Consider the following 14,607-nt stretch of genomic DNA (forward strand, 5'->3'; position numbering starts at 1 on the left):
TTACCCCAAACTTCTGACAGGTAACAGACGGAACTCGAGGTGAGGGAGGCAGCCCAGTGAAGGTGCGCAAAGGTCACTTCTAAACACAGTGGCACTGGTTACTGCCATTCTTTTCACTTTTTTTTTTTTTGTCAAAAAGTTTAGTTGCTCATCCAGCTGGTTGCATGTATAGTTTTTACATTTTTAAAAACTCCAGCAAGCAGCAATGTCAATGGCTGAGGAAATGACAAGGAATTTATGCAAATATAGAACTCAAGGAAAAGGTGACCTGACAACAATAGTGCTAAGGAAATCTCCAACTGACAATCAAAACAACTATCAAAGACTCAGAAATAATTGTTCGAAAAGAGAGGAATCAAGCACTGAGAGAAAATTTCCTTTCCTCCGCGGAAGAGAAACTACAACAAGATGAAGTGGACTGCAGTTTGAAAGATGAAAAACTGCCAGCTGTGGAAAGTAACTTCAGTGAGTCAAAAAAAAACTGCACACACGTTGCTTTCTGAATGTTTACATGTGCACAGAAGAATATACCAATACACATGAAAGGAAACTTGCCAAACCTGAAACAATGAAATCTTTTGAAAATCATTCCTTCTTATTTACAAAGATTCTACATATAAACTAGATGAGATCAAAGTTATGCCAAGATAGGGGGCCTGGCGTGATAGCCTAGTGGCTAAAGTCCTCACCTTGAACGCGCTGGGATCCCATATAGGCACCTGTTCTAGTCCCGGTGGCCCAACTTCCCACCTAGGTCCCTGCTTGTGGCCTGGGAAGGCAGTTGAGGACGGCCCAGAGCCTTGGGAACCCAAGTGCATGCAAAACATCATGCTTACTAAAGATTTAGTAATACAATTATAATAGTCAAATGTTCATAAACACATTATGAAAACTCAACAGTAATTGAGTTAATTGGCTGAAAACTAGATCAATGTGCTGTGTTTTGGAGGAAGAACATGTTTATCATTGATGTTGTGTTTGGCTTGCTCTGATGACAGATGAACGTTGAAGGCACGCCATGGAAGTAGCAGCAACATGAGGCTGGATTGTGTAACGATTCTTTTGAATTTAGAGTAGAACAAGAGGCCTTGTGGAGGAGTAGTAATACAAAAGCAGCTGGTGTAGACACGGATTCATTGTTGCATGAGTTGAATCACCATTAAACAAGTAAACAAAGTTAAGTGAAAAAAAGAGGGAATTTTCTTTCTTTCCTTTTTTTTTTAGAAAGGCACAGGGCACTAAGAACACGCAAGATGCAGGAATGTTTGAACATCAAATTCTGCATTTGAAGGAGATATAACTTCCCTGGGACAGACGAAAGAATGAAACCACTCATAGAAGTCAACATGTCAAAGGTACGAAAATCAAGACGTTCCCTTTCCTCTGACCCCACCCCTCTCCCCCACACCTGATGTTTGCTGATGTAATAATACTCAGGCACCTCTGCAGGCAGTTTTGTTTTCTGACGGCACAATGCGTCAAGCTTATCCAAATTCTTTCCTAGATACGTGTGTTATCAGACACTTCTTAATGAGTCTTGGTTCCTGGTACTAATAACAAATATTCTGTTATTCAATCCAATTCTTTTAGATAATGATGTAAGCATTAACAAAGTTGTATCTTGTTTCCATCAAACATGGCTTCATGTCTATGTTTCAATTTCACAAAGCATCTTTAAACCTTTTTCTAATAAACTCATTATTTGCTTCCGTTCGCACCAGCTCTGCTGCCTTACCCAATGTGTCCAAGTTACAATGCGGGTTCTGATTGTTCTCGTTTGATTTTTCAGCATGAGTGCACTGAAATCGGGATCCCAAAATACAGGTCACCATGATTTCTGGTCATACCCACTCCATCTGTTAGTATGGCGACTGTGTCAACTGAAAACACAGCAGAGCGCAGAGGGCAAGAGCGAACCTTGCCACTCCAGAGCACATGGCTTTGACTCACAGACCAACACTTCACACTAGCAATTGAAGACAAGATGAAACCGATATGAACAACTGATATTTGGCTGCATACACTCTTTGCTTGCTACTCGCAATTAAATTACTCTATTTTTTAAAGCAGGGTTAGGATCAAATTATAATGTTTTAATGGCATTTGGATAAACTCAGGCATTTGCTAAATTATTTTTGCATCAGATATGCTTTTAAAAAACAAATGAAAAATTCAGCAAATGTTATCAAATCAACAGAAAGTACCAAGATATTAAATTCTATCAAAAACTCCATAGTAATGGCTTATTCACATCCAAATTTTACAGTGTTATCTACAGTCCACCAGGACCAACTAAAAAAAGATGCAAATGTATTCGGGTTTAAAGTAGTCCATCTGTAATTTTAGATTAACATTACCTTTAGTTATTTTCCCAAACCTTAATAAGAGAAAACCCCAGGCCATTTTACATCTATCTATAGAGGTTTTCATTTTCATAAAAACAAGACACAGGACACAGAAGACAGAAAATATGGTGAAGTAGAGCTGCGTAAAGTTTCCACAGAAGTACAAATGGAAACTTGCAGTAGGATGCTCTCCACACCCTGAGGAGCTTTTAGAGATGCGTTCACGAGCTCAGGATGAACCCAAAGCCATTTCCGGTTCTGAGCAGTCGATCCCTCAGACCTTCAAAATAATCCAAGTATACAATTTGGATTTCCTCTACACACATATTTGGGCCAGCTGTTGTGTTTCCTGTTGGACCCGAGGTACAGGTTATTTTCCACTGAGGACCCCACACATCTAAGCAACCTTATGTCTAAGTGTCATTTTGGAGGCTGCAAACAGAGGTGCTTACTTTGTGGGCACAATTACGCCTGTGTTCCTGGGAAAGAGTTACTAGAAGAACGCATGACAGATAGAGCTCCATCTAAGACAGCCTTGTAAAAGAATAAATAAAACACTTTACCTAAAAACACCACAGCTGCTCCTCAATATACAAAAATGTCGTAGTTACCATTTTGGTAATCAACAGCTTAAGACACAAAGTAAAACCAAACAGTTCAATCTATTGAATTCCTTCTGCTTGCTACTGTTCTTATCACCATTGTCTGAGAAAGCTATTCCTTTGAAACTGTATTTACCTTTGTCCTGCATATTTTGTGACTTAGTCCACGTTTTTATATTTCTAGATAATTCATTTGATTGTTGTTCATACTTTAAAGTTTATATAAATGATATTCTGAATGTTCATTTTTTTTTTTTTTACTTAGAATTGTACTTGCAGCATTTATTGATGTTAGGTGTACTCAATATCATAGTACTATTGTACTACATAGTACTAATGTATTACATGCTATATATATATATTTTAATAGGTACACATGATTTTTTTCTGTTACATGGAATGAATATACTTAAATATATGGGATTTCATTCAGATACTTCCAATTTCAAATCCACCACAAAGATTTCTTAGCTTCCCCTACTCCATCATTTTATCTTCCCTTGAAATAGTTGTATCAATTTGAATTTTCCTAAATGTCAACAATATGAGATGAGCTCACCACATCAATAGGGCAATATTCATTTTTACGGAAGTTCAAGATCCTGTGCATGACTTACTCTTCCTACCATAGCCTCATTTTAAGGTGTTCAGAGCTCTGTATTCAAATGATAGTTCAAACCATCATTTTGTTTCCTTGTGATAATGTAAATTGTCCTTTTATGAATTTTGCCTACTTTTAACTGTTTTTCCCCCTTTTCTCACCTTTTATAATCAGTTATAATAAATTAGCCCTTTATCTGCAATGCTTGCTGACAAAATGCAAAGAAGTATTTTCTCACAAAGGCTCTGTAATTTTGAAGCCTCACCTACATGCAGCTCTCTCTTCCCCTTCAGCCTCACTTGATCTCCTGAAGAAGCTTCCCTTTTAGGATTTTCTCAAAGACAATATCCTCATTGAACCTATGCTGGATCTGAACGGTAAAGTAAAAAGTCATAGGAAAGAGTCAAGTAACAATTAAAATGTAGGTTTTTCTAAACTTCAAGAAGACAGGCAGAAATATGTAGCAGTATTTAAGTTTATATTAGATTATTTTAGTACCAGACTACAATTCTGTAGTGTAATCTATTTAATTGTCAGTTCTTCAGTGAGAAAAACTATTCAAAAATAACAAGACAAGAAAGAGGGTTAGGGCCCAGCGATAGCCTAGTGGCCAAAGAACTCTTCCATGCATCAGGATTCCATGTATGCCCTGGTTCATGTCTCATGTCCTGGCTGTTCCACTTCCTGTCCTGTTACCTGCAGATGGCTTAGGAAAGCAGTGGAGGATGGCCCAGACCCTGGGGACCCTGGAGACGTGTTGGGAACCCTGCATACATGTGGGAGACCCAGAGGAAGCTCCTGGCTCCTGATTTTGTATCGGCTCAGCATCTGACCATTGTGGCTACTTGGGGAGTGAATCAGCCGATGGAGAACCTTTCTGTTTCTCCTCTCTGTAAATCTGACTTTCCAATAAAAATAAATAAACCCTAAAAAACAAGAAAGAAGACTTAAATAACTCATCTGTAGACAATCACTGTGAGAAGGCAGGAGAAATAATTTATAAGCTAAAAATATTTCCAAGCCTCTTTTTCAAAACAAAGCAGACAATATTCATAATTATAAACTAAATGAATATCAGCACAGATGGCAGGGGTCTTTCTGACAATAGCCTGTAATACAGATAACAGTAAAAGTAAGGGGAGATTTATCCCCTTTCTTAACAAATGGGACGAAAACGGAGTTAAGAGATGAGCTGAAATTGAAATGGAGAATTACCAATTAGAACATATCTAGTATGTGCCAGACATTTCCTAGCAGCCTTAAAATGTTAACAAGCTAGAAATCAATACAATCTAATACCCTTTAATTCAAATAATCAAAAGTCTTTTTCTGTAGGAATACTGATAAATATTGCAAACACAAACTACTAGAAGAATGGAAATCTCATACTGGGTAAGAAATTTCCCCAAAGCTTTCAAATATGCCACTTTGAGGACCACACAAGTAGTACTTCAGGATATCCCTACTCCCAAATATAGGGGGGTAAAGGCACGGCACTGCAGCTGTGTGAATCCTGTGATTGTTGAGATATATAACGCTAGACACACTACTAATATAAATCATTAATCTTGTCATAGAAAAAATGTTAAGATAATTGAAAAGCAAAAAGAAATATTGACTTGGAATAACAACACACACACAAATAGGATGAGAAAGAGCATATGTGAGAGAAATTGTGTCCTCACATTTGAAACGACTGTTTATATCATGTTGTGAAAGACACTAGAAATGATGGACTTGGTGGAGAAGTTGTAAAAAGGGACATTATTAGTTTCATTTACTGGACTTACTCAAGCAATAGAAATTCCTAACCATCACAAATTCTTTCCCAGATCTCAATCTGTAACTTTTATTTTATGACTCTTATTAGCAACACACCTCTTCACAGAGCATGCCATCATTTTTCCAGATGTAATAGGTAGAAATTATATTACAATGGGCACTCCCAGGAAATACGTATTTCAGAAGGATTATGGGTGCTTTTAGAATGCTTCCTACACACATCTGATCTGGACATCTGCATCCTTGCACTATATATGAATGAAGAAATCAAGTAATCAGCTCTGCTGGAAAGAACTGTGAATATAGTCAGGCCAATTGCAACAGGTCACGTGGCGGGCTGTGCAGCAGCCCTCCAAAGTCTATGTCTGCCCAGAATGTCAGAATGTCACCTTATTTAAATGCAGGGTCTTTGCAGATGTAATTAGTTGAGGGGAGGTTACACAAAATTAGGATGACCCTTAAATATAGTGATGAGTAGAAGACACACAGAGACTCACAGAGGGAAATACCACATACAATCCTGAAGCCTTGAAGAGCAAAAGATCCCCCACAAAGCAAAGGCTGGACTTAGCTCACGGGATTTTCATCAGAGCCTCTAGAAAGATCCAGGCCCACTAACACTTTGATTTTGGGTTACTAGCTTCCAAAACTGAAGGAGGATGGATTGCTGTTTTTTTATTTAAGGCTTCTACATCTGTGGTAATTTGCTGCAACAGCTCTAAGAAATTAATGCAATCATAAATCTTTCTTTTTTGTAATTGTATAAAAATGTAGGCTATGCTCAATGACAAGCCAAGGCTGAAACTTAGTCTCAGAGCAATTACAGGCCTCCGATAAATTAGTCAAACTATCTTCAGATCTGGTACACGGATCATTAAATCTCATGTTACTACATAGAGGCAATACCTATTGCTCAAAGAAACCACCACCATTTTTCCACTAGTTGATTAGCTTATTATGAGTTATTGCTATATTATCCTTTTTTTAAATGCCATTCACTTGTGTAAGTCTTAAAACCCTTCTTACAGGATTCTTCACTTGTGTCTTAAAATCCCATAATTTAACTCAATGTAGGGGACTCAGGTGTCATTTGTGTCAGTTCTGGCTATGGTCATGATCTGATGCCTTGGACACTCATAATCAATTCTGGCTTCCTGTTTGCATGTTTCTACTGTCTAATATTCAAAGTGAAAAGGGAGGGTGGTGTTGAACAGCAGTTGAGACATGGTTAGGATGCTCTTAGCTGAACCTTAGTACCTGCATTTGACAGTTTGTTCGTGAGTCTTGGTTTCTGATAACACAGAACTAAGGAGGCAGCAGAGATGGCGTTGGACTTTTCCAAAAGGGGCAATTGAGATAAGAAAAAAAGTTTCATGTAGAAAATAAAGTTATCCTTATGGATATAGACAATGTGATTCCTCAAATTGAACTGTAAGATTCATAGTGACAAAGCCTAGAAAAACCAGGATACCAGGTTCATGGTGACAAAGCCTATAAAAACTAGGATACAAGTGAGCAGAAGAAAAAGAAGCCAATGAAATAAAAGCAAAGCTCAACTTTGCCAAAGTCACCCATGAAGGAAACTCTGACACTAGATATGAGTTGGCTGTGATACCAACATTGCAATCAGGATACTTGGGGTTGACGCCTAGTTCAGACTCCTGATTCAAACTGTCTGCTGAGACCCTAAGAGGCGACCTTGACGGCTCCCGTAGCTGAATTCATCCTAGCTACATGGGGATCTGGACTGAGTCCTTGGCTCCAGGATTTGACTCAGTCAAGTCTGGCCATGGTGAATATTTGCAGGGTAAAACAAAAAATGAGAATCAATCTCTCTCCTTCCTTCCCACTCATGAAATAATTTTAACATCTTTTACATTAAAATCACTCGCCTAAGTTTTAGCACAACTATCATCACTTTTTTAAAATCAATTCTAGGGAGAGGGCTTTTGTTTCATTGTAACCAATTAAAATAATGATGTGAAGATCAGCAAAGGAAAGCATTGCTACATGAGAAACACCAAACCGAATATGCCGGCAGCACCTGCACACAGCACAGAAACATCAAATGCCAGAGACTTTCCTACTTTGCTCCCTTCATCGTGGGATCATGCTTCTCAATGCCATACCAAGATGAAAGTTAATTATTCTATAGAGCTATTAATTAGATCGGCCCAAGATTTAATATTCTCTCACTATAGCCTCAATACATCTGCCTCCTCATAAAGAGTCTAATAAAACAAGATAAAATTCTTGCAGAAGTGAAAAATGTTACCCAATGAAACAGACTCGCAAGGGTATCTATGCCACCAACGCATCTAAAGAGATGAAGGTGGTGGTCCACAAAGCTTAATCTCAATGGGCTGGCACAGGTAACCTTGTGACCCAGTCTAGTAGAACAACATACTGGGCCAGCGGTGTGGGTAACGGAGTAGTATTGAATTATCTTTGGTCAACGAATCTACACTCTGCACCACCACAAGATGGAATTGGTATCTGACACCGTGGTTGAGCTACCTCTTAGAATGCCTGTGTACCATGTATGACCTGGTGATGGGTAAGGTTAGTCAGGAATCAGTATTCTAAATTTCCCTTTCTGATCTCTGAAAACAACAGGGAGCCATGATCCCTTGAACTCTCATGTTCTCTTTATAGGATTCATACCCACAAAGCAGGCTACGGCTCAACAATTTTCTAATAAAAAGATCAATTATATAAATTATATATTCTATTTTCATAGTTGAGCTGTATAATGAAGACTCACATATGAGGAAGATAAGTTACAATACGCGTCTCTATTCCCAAATAAAGGGAGTACTGTCAATGTACTTTTTCAATATGTTTGACAACAGGATACTAGACTTCTACCATTGTCCATAGCATGATGCCATGATTCACTTCAACAGCAGAATGCTGGACTTGCAAGCATTGCTCAAGGACTATACTATTGTAATAATATGGGAGAAAACAGTATGACGGGGAGTGTGGGTGTTGAGAAGGTGTGGAACAGGGAAACCCTATGCCTGTGGAAACGTATCATGAAAAATAAGAAGAGAAAAATAAATAAAAATCAATAACAATAACAAACAAATCTGATACAAATACAGTCAAGGGAACCAAACGGGCAATTGATAAAAGAGGCTATACAAGTTGCCCTGAACAGGGAAATAGAACTGAAAATCAAATGAGATTTCGCTACTATCCAATTAACAAGTGAGCCAAGGCATGCAGGAGAGGACAATGGAAGAAACGAACTCTCAGCCACTTCTGGAGGAACCATCAGTGTGGCACAGTGCTTCCCAGCTTGGAAGATGCCCAAGAATTATCCCCTCCCATTCTACTCCCAAGAATTGATCAAATTAAAATGAGATCATCTTCAGCATGAGATGTCTACACAAATGTTGATAGTGATGGAGTCCATGACTACTGCAAAGGTAGAACTTCTGCTTACAGTGAACAGCTGCAGTACATTTAAAAAGCCTGAATAATGTCACAGCCAATTCAAGATGCAATTACAAATACTAAGTGTTAAAATCAGAGCAGTGGGTTTTTTGGGAGAGGTTAGGACCTGCAGAGCACTGAATTCGTTAGTGATAGGTTTTTCCTGAACTTGCTGCGGTGACACAGAAATGTTTGTTAGAAGCGATTGTTTCCTGAAATTTTTTCTCCGTGTGTATTTTAATTGTGTACCTTCCTTTCAGTAAAACGTACTTGAAATATTTATTCTCAAAAAGAGACACATTATTACCTTAAAGGAAAACAAAAGTGCAGGTCCTGAGTGGGCACATAGTGCAGTGTTGAAAAGGCCTCTTGGGATGTGAGAGTGGTTCATGCCCATCCCTGACTCAGGCTTCGTGCTGACTCACACCCTGGGGAGGGCAGCACTGAGGGATCCAGGCATTGGGTCCCTGCCACCTTGTTTGCCTTGGCCCCGCCTTGGCGATGGCAGCTGTTTGAGAAGTGAAAGAGCTGGAAGGTGCCTGCCTGTGTGTTTTTTTTTTTTAAATAGCAGTGAATGTGAGTAAGAATTGCTGTTTCAATATGAAAAATAAACTCCTGTCAGCCAAGGCATGGTGACAGTACAATTTTAAAAAAAAAACCATCTTGAGTATGTAATTTGCTACCCAAACGACATGACAGATGGTTTGACTTAAATCAATGATTGCACCATGGAAGGTAATGGCTGGGATGTTATTTCTGCTGGTGCAGCTCGGCAGCTCTGCATATCAAAGCTTTTCACCTTCGGAGGACATGAGGATGAATTGACTAACAGTCATTATGTTTCCAAGATATACACAACGCTGCTGAAGACTTTATACGAATGCATAAAACCATTAAGATGAAGGTTTATGCCCGGCATGGAGGGACACATTTCCAGGTCAGGCCTAAATTTCCGTTGTCAAGCCTCCACATGTTCTGGGTGAAGCTGTAAGGAGTAAGATGCGTGGAAAGAAAAGGGCGAGGTCAGAGCTTTCACTTCCTCTCCTTTTTTTCCCTTCTTTTTCTTCAAGCGTGTCTCCTTATCAGCCTGTGAGAAGCTGCTGGAAAGGAACAGAGATTTTGGCTGCCAGGTCTGAACTGCAGGGGTGGAATTGGCAGTAGTAACAGCAAGAAGATTGAGCAAATAAAAGATAATATAGATCGTCTCCTGTTGTGCGTGTTTTCAAATTACTGTGTTTAAATGAACTTTTTTTGGCAAACTGTCTTCAGAGTCGCTTTCGGGCCCCCATGACCTTTAACTGATGCGTTATCTCCTTTGTGTCTCAAGCTTTCTGCGATTTGGATCTTTTTCTCCCAAACTTCACGTGAGTAGCTAAAAGAGAAGATTCTTTGGATAAGTTGCTTCATCAGGATTTATGGACTCTTTGGGCAGAAATGTGTAATTCTGCATTGTTCCCTGACTTCACGCCACACTGAAATAAAAAGCAATTAGTAAAAGGGGAGTTGCAAAGGAAACTGTAAATCTGGTGCACTGCATCCCTGCAGAGTGATAATGCCAGGACCAGGCTGCTGCTTCATGGGGTCTTTCCTCTCAATTCCAGCTGCTTAGAATCATGTTTGAGAGCCCTGGGATTTCCCTCTCATGTGTTTGGGACAAAGAACTCTGTCAGGCTGGTGCACTGGCTCAGTGGTTAATCCTCCACCTCCAACAGTCACTGCCCATACAGGCACCAGCCGGTGTCCTGGCTGCTCCACGTCCTATCCAGCTCCCTGCTTGTGGTTTGCGAAAACAGAAGAGGATGCCCCAAAGCCTTGGGATCCTGCACCTGCGTGGGAGACCCAGAAGAAGCTCCTGGCTCCTGGCTCCAGATCAGCTTGGCTCCAGCCATTGCAGCCAGCTAGGGAATAAACTAGTGGATGAAGACTCTTTGTTTTTCCTTCTTTCTGTGAAATCTGGCTTTACAATAAAAATAAATAGCTCTTTAGGGTGAAAAAAAAAATAAAACAAACTATGTATCTTAACTGGAGAAGGACTCCAGCACTCAGGAAGGAGAAAATGTTCAATGGTAAAGCCAAACAACACAGAATTGCCAGTATTTTGGCCATTCTAAAGGTGATCCTTTGGTAGGGTTCGTTTGAATTAACAACTGAAACAGTACCCGAAGAAGACACATCCAAGCCTCCTGACTTTAGTAGGTTCTATTTCCTATTGGTGGATTCGATCTGTTCTTTAACTGGATTGTCAGAAGATGATGTCTCTCAATCATCAAGCGACTACCTCTTATTACCTCTGAGCCTCAGTAACAGGAACTTGGGTTTCTGTCATGCACGCCTTCATTTCATAAATAATTCTCTGTCTAGGACATTATGCAACACTACCAGCCAGCAGTTTGTTGTTTTCCATCTTATTTAAATACATGGGGCTGATATTGCAGTGCAGACAGCTAGGCTGCTCTTGAAAGTGTCACTTGGAGTCCTGGCTGCTGGGCTTCTGCCTCGGTTTCTTCCAGCATACCTGGGAAAGCAGTGGGTATAACCCAACCAGGTGGAGACCCAGAAGGAGTTTCTGGCTTTGCCTTTGATCTGTGCAGCCCTGGCTGTCGCTGGCTTGTGAGGAGTGAGCCCATGGATGGATGACCCTTCCTCCTCTCTGGTTCTGTCATTCTGCCTTTTTAATAAATGCATGTTAAAAACAGATAAAAAAACATCTTAAAGGTAAATTTGAAGCCTTTTTTGTATTCTTTTACTTTCATCCCAAGTATTAACTACCAGCATGAAACTAGCATATCTTTCAACTACTACCTAATCATTTTTTACACTTACAAAAGTATATTATCTGTATCAATAATATATATGAATGATATCCTGAATGTTCGCTGTTGTGATCTACTAACGGGCATTTGGCCCAGTGGTTGCCACACTGGAATACCTGGGTTCGATTCCTGGTTCCAGCTCCTGATTCCAGATTCCTGCTAATGTGGTCCTGGGAGGCTGCAGTGATGGCTCAAGTGATTGGGCTTGTGTTACGCATATGGGAGACACAGATTGAGAAAGCAGCCCCAGACACTGCAGTCATTTGAGGAGAGGAAGCAAGCAAGGAAGGAAGGAGAACAAATGTTCATATTTAAACGACCATATTCTTTTGCTGTTAGCATTTAGAACCCCCAGCCTCTACAGGACATGAAAACCCCCAAGTGATTTCTGAACCAAGTCCTTGGTCTCCCTTCCCTATTGTTCCTCTTATGCGCTAGGTTTGCACCATGCCATTTATTGGCTTTTGTACTTTCCCTTTTCTTGGCATTCTTTTCTAAAAAAAAAATTATTGTGTATATTTAAGGTATGTAACATGATATAATAGATGCATAAACATAGTAACATGATTACTATAATGAAGCAAATTAACATATCCATCATCCTATGTAATCACTGCTTCTTTCTTGTGGTAAGAGCAGCTAAAGTCTTCTTACAATGCTTTAACAACAGATTTATAGCATTTAAAAATACCAGCTTGTCAGTGAAGTGATTAGCTGATTGCATTCCCCACCAGAATCCAAGTCCAAGAAGACAGACCCCCCCCCGCTTGGGTTCATTGCTCCATACGTAATGCCTAGGGTATTGCCTGCCTGGCTCAGTGAGACGGAAAGCATAAAGGACACACAGTAGAACTGTGTCACTCACTGAATCCAGCTCTGTATTATTCTACTAAATGAAGGCCTATTTTGAGCACATATATAAATGCAATATATTTATTTATTGCTCTGTATTCTACTGGATGATATGTTGTTACTAATTTTTTTACGAGTATGCTACACTGAACATGTAAGTCGTTTTGCATATCTAAAAACTATACAAGTTTTAAGAACAAAACCAGAACCATTTTGTCTTATGAAAGGAATATCATTAGGTTCGTAAATCCAAGGTGAAAATCATTTTGCTTTTTTTCAAATGACCAGTCAATTGTTTTACCCTCATTTACCAAGTAAGTAATCCCTGGCCCTCTAAATTGTTCTCATATTTGTTTATATATTTTTTTGCTTTCTGTGCATCAGCATTGGTTGGTTTGTCTTTGCATAGAGTCTACACAAATATTTTAATATCTTGCCTTAGTATTTGATAAAATAAGCTCTCAGCCCTAATGCAGTCTAAGATTATTATTTTTCTATTTTTATCTTTTTCTTGAAATTTTTATGATAACTACATCACATTGACAGAATAATTTTAGGACAATTAACAAGTTCATGATACTGCCATTACATTAAAAAAGGATGTCATTCCATCCATTTAACTTAATCATGAATTTTACTAACTAAACACATTTTTTTCCATGCACATTGTAATAGTTTCCTGTGGCTGCCATTATAAAATCTTACACAGGTTATGACACAAATTGAGAGCAACCTGTCCTCTCACAGCCCCAGGTAGAGTTCAAACTCAAAATGTCTGCAGGGCTGCACTGCCTCATGGAGTTCCCGAGGAATCCGCCGAGTCCTTTGACTTACAGCTTCAGTAACTGGAGGAATTCCTTCCTCTGTGGCCCTGTGGCTGTATTAATCCAGTCCCTGTCTTCGTGGACAAACCCTCTTCCTTCATGTGCCAGTCCTGCTCGGTATGTCTTGTATGCTGACATCACTGGAGGAGTGCCCAATGGGATACTAGAGCATGACCTTTTCAAATCAAGAACCTCAGCTGATCTGTAAGGTGCTTTTCCAAATAAAGCAACATTTATGGACTCTACAGATTTAACATAGAGATTGGGTAGGATGGAGGGAGCTTACTCTGCTTAGTATGGAAGCAATGTGCATATTTATTAGATTTTATATCTTCATATATATCTTTTATAAATTATATATTATATTCTTCACTATTTCTTTTACTATGAATGACATCTTCTCTACTCTGTTACTGGTAGCTACTGGTAGCAAATAATTTTTTTTTGAAATTTGGCAAATTTTCCAAGTTCCTGCCTATATATGAAATATTTATAATGTAACCATACCTTTCTGAACAATGTGTTATGCATAGGTTTCAAAATCTTAGCATTAAAATAAACTTGTCTTTCAATTTCATTTCCACAAACTTTTCATGTATCCTCATATTTACAAGTGAATGTGCAGTCTTTTAAATGCTCATACCTCTACTTTATCTTTCTCTTACTACATTAAATGGAAACTCTAACGCAGGCGTTCCATATAGGTACCAGCTGCTCCACTTCTAAATCAACTTCCTGTCAGTGGCCTGGGAAACTCAAAAGAAGATGGCCCAAGTATTTGAAACCCCGCCACCTATGTGGGATAACTGGATGAAACTCATGGATCCTGTGTTTCCTCCTGGCTTAGCCCTTGGCAGCTGCCTTGGAAATTTACCAGAGAATGGAATACTTCTGTCTCTCCCTCTCTGTAACTCCAACTTTCAAATACATAAATATTTTAAGTAACAAAATTAATAATAGAGGGTATCTTTGATTTTTTATGTATTTCTCAAGGTGGTTACATACGAAACAACATAACTTTTACTAGATGCATGGCACGATACACAATACACACACACAAATGGTGGCATATGTGTGTATGCATATGTATTTAGTATACATACACACTCATTTAACAATAATAATCTGAAGCATCAAGTCCGATCAAGAACAAAATTGAAATGTACTACAATCTATGTCCCATTAATCCTTGTCTAATTTTGGCTTAATAGAGCCAATATTTTATCAGACCATTGTTACCTTTAAAAAAAATCTTAGAATGTAGTTTTATGTTCTTGAATGTGCTTAAAAATATTTTAAAGTTAATTTCAGAGAAAACCAACATTAATGCTCACTCATCCAGAATTA

This window comes from Ochotona curzoniae, unplaced genomic scaffold (assembly GCF_017591425.1).
Source record: "Ochotona curzoniae isolate NIBS_2020 unplaced genomic scaffold, NIBS_Ocur_1.0 contig_43, whole genome shotgun sequence".
Classification (NCBI taxonomy): domain Eukaryota; kingdom Metazoa; phylum Chordata; class Mammalia; order Lagomorpha; family Ochotonidae; genus Ochotona; species Ochotona curzoniae.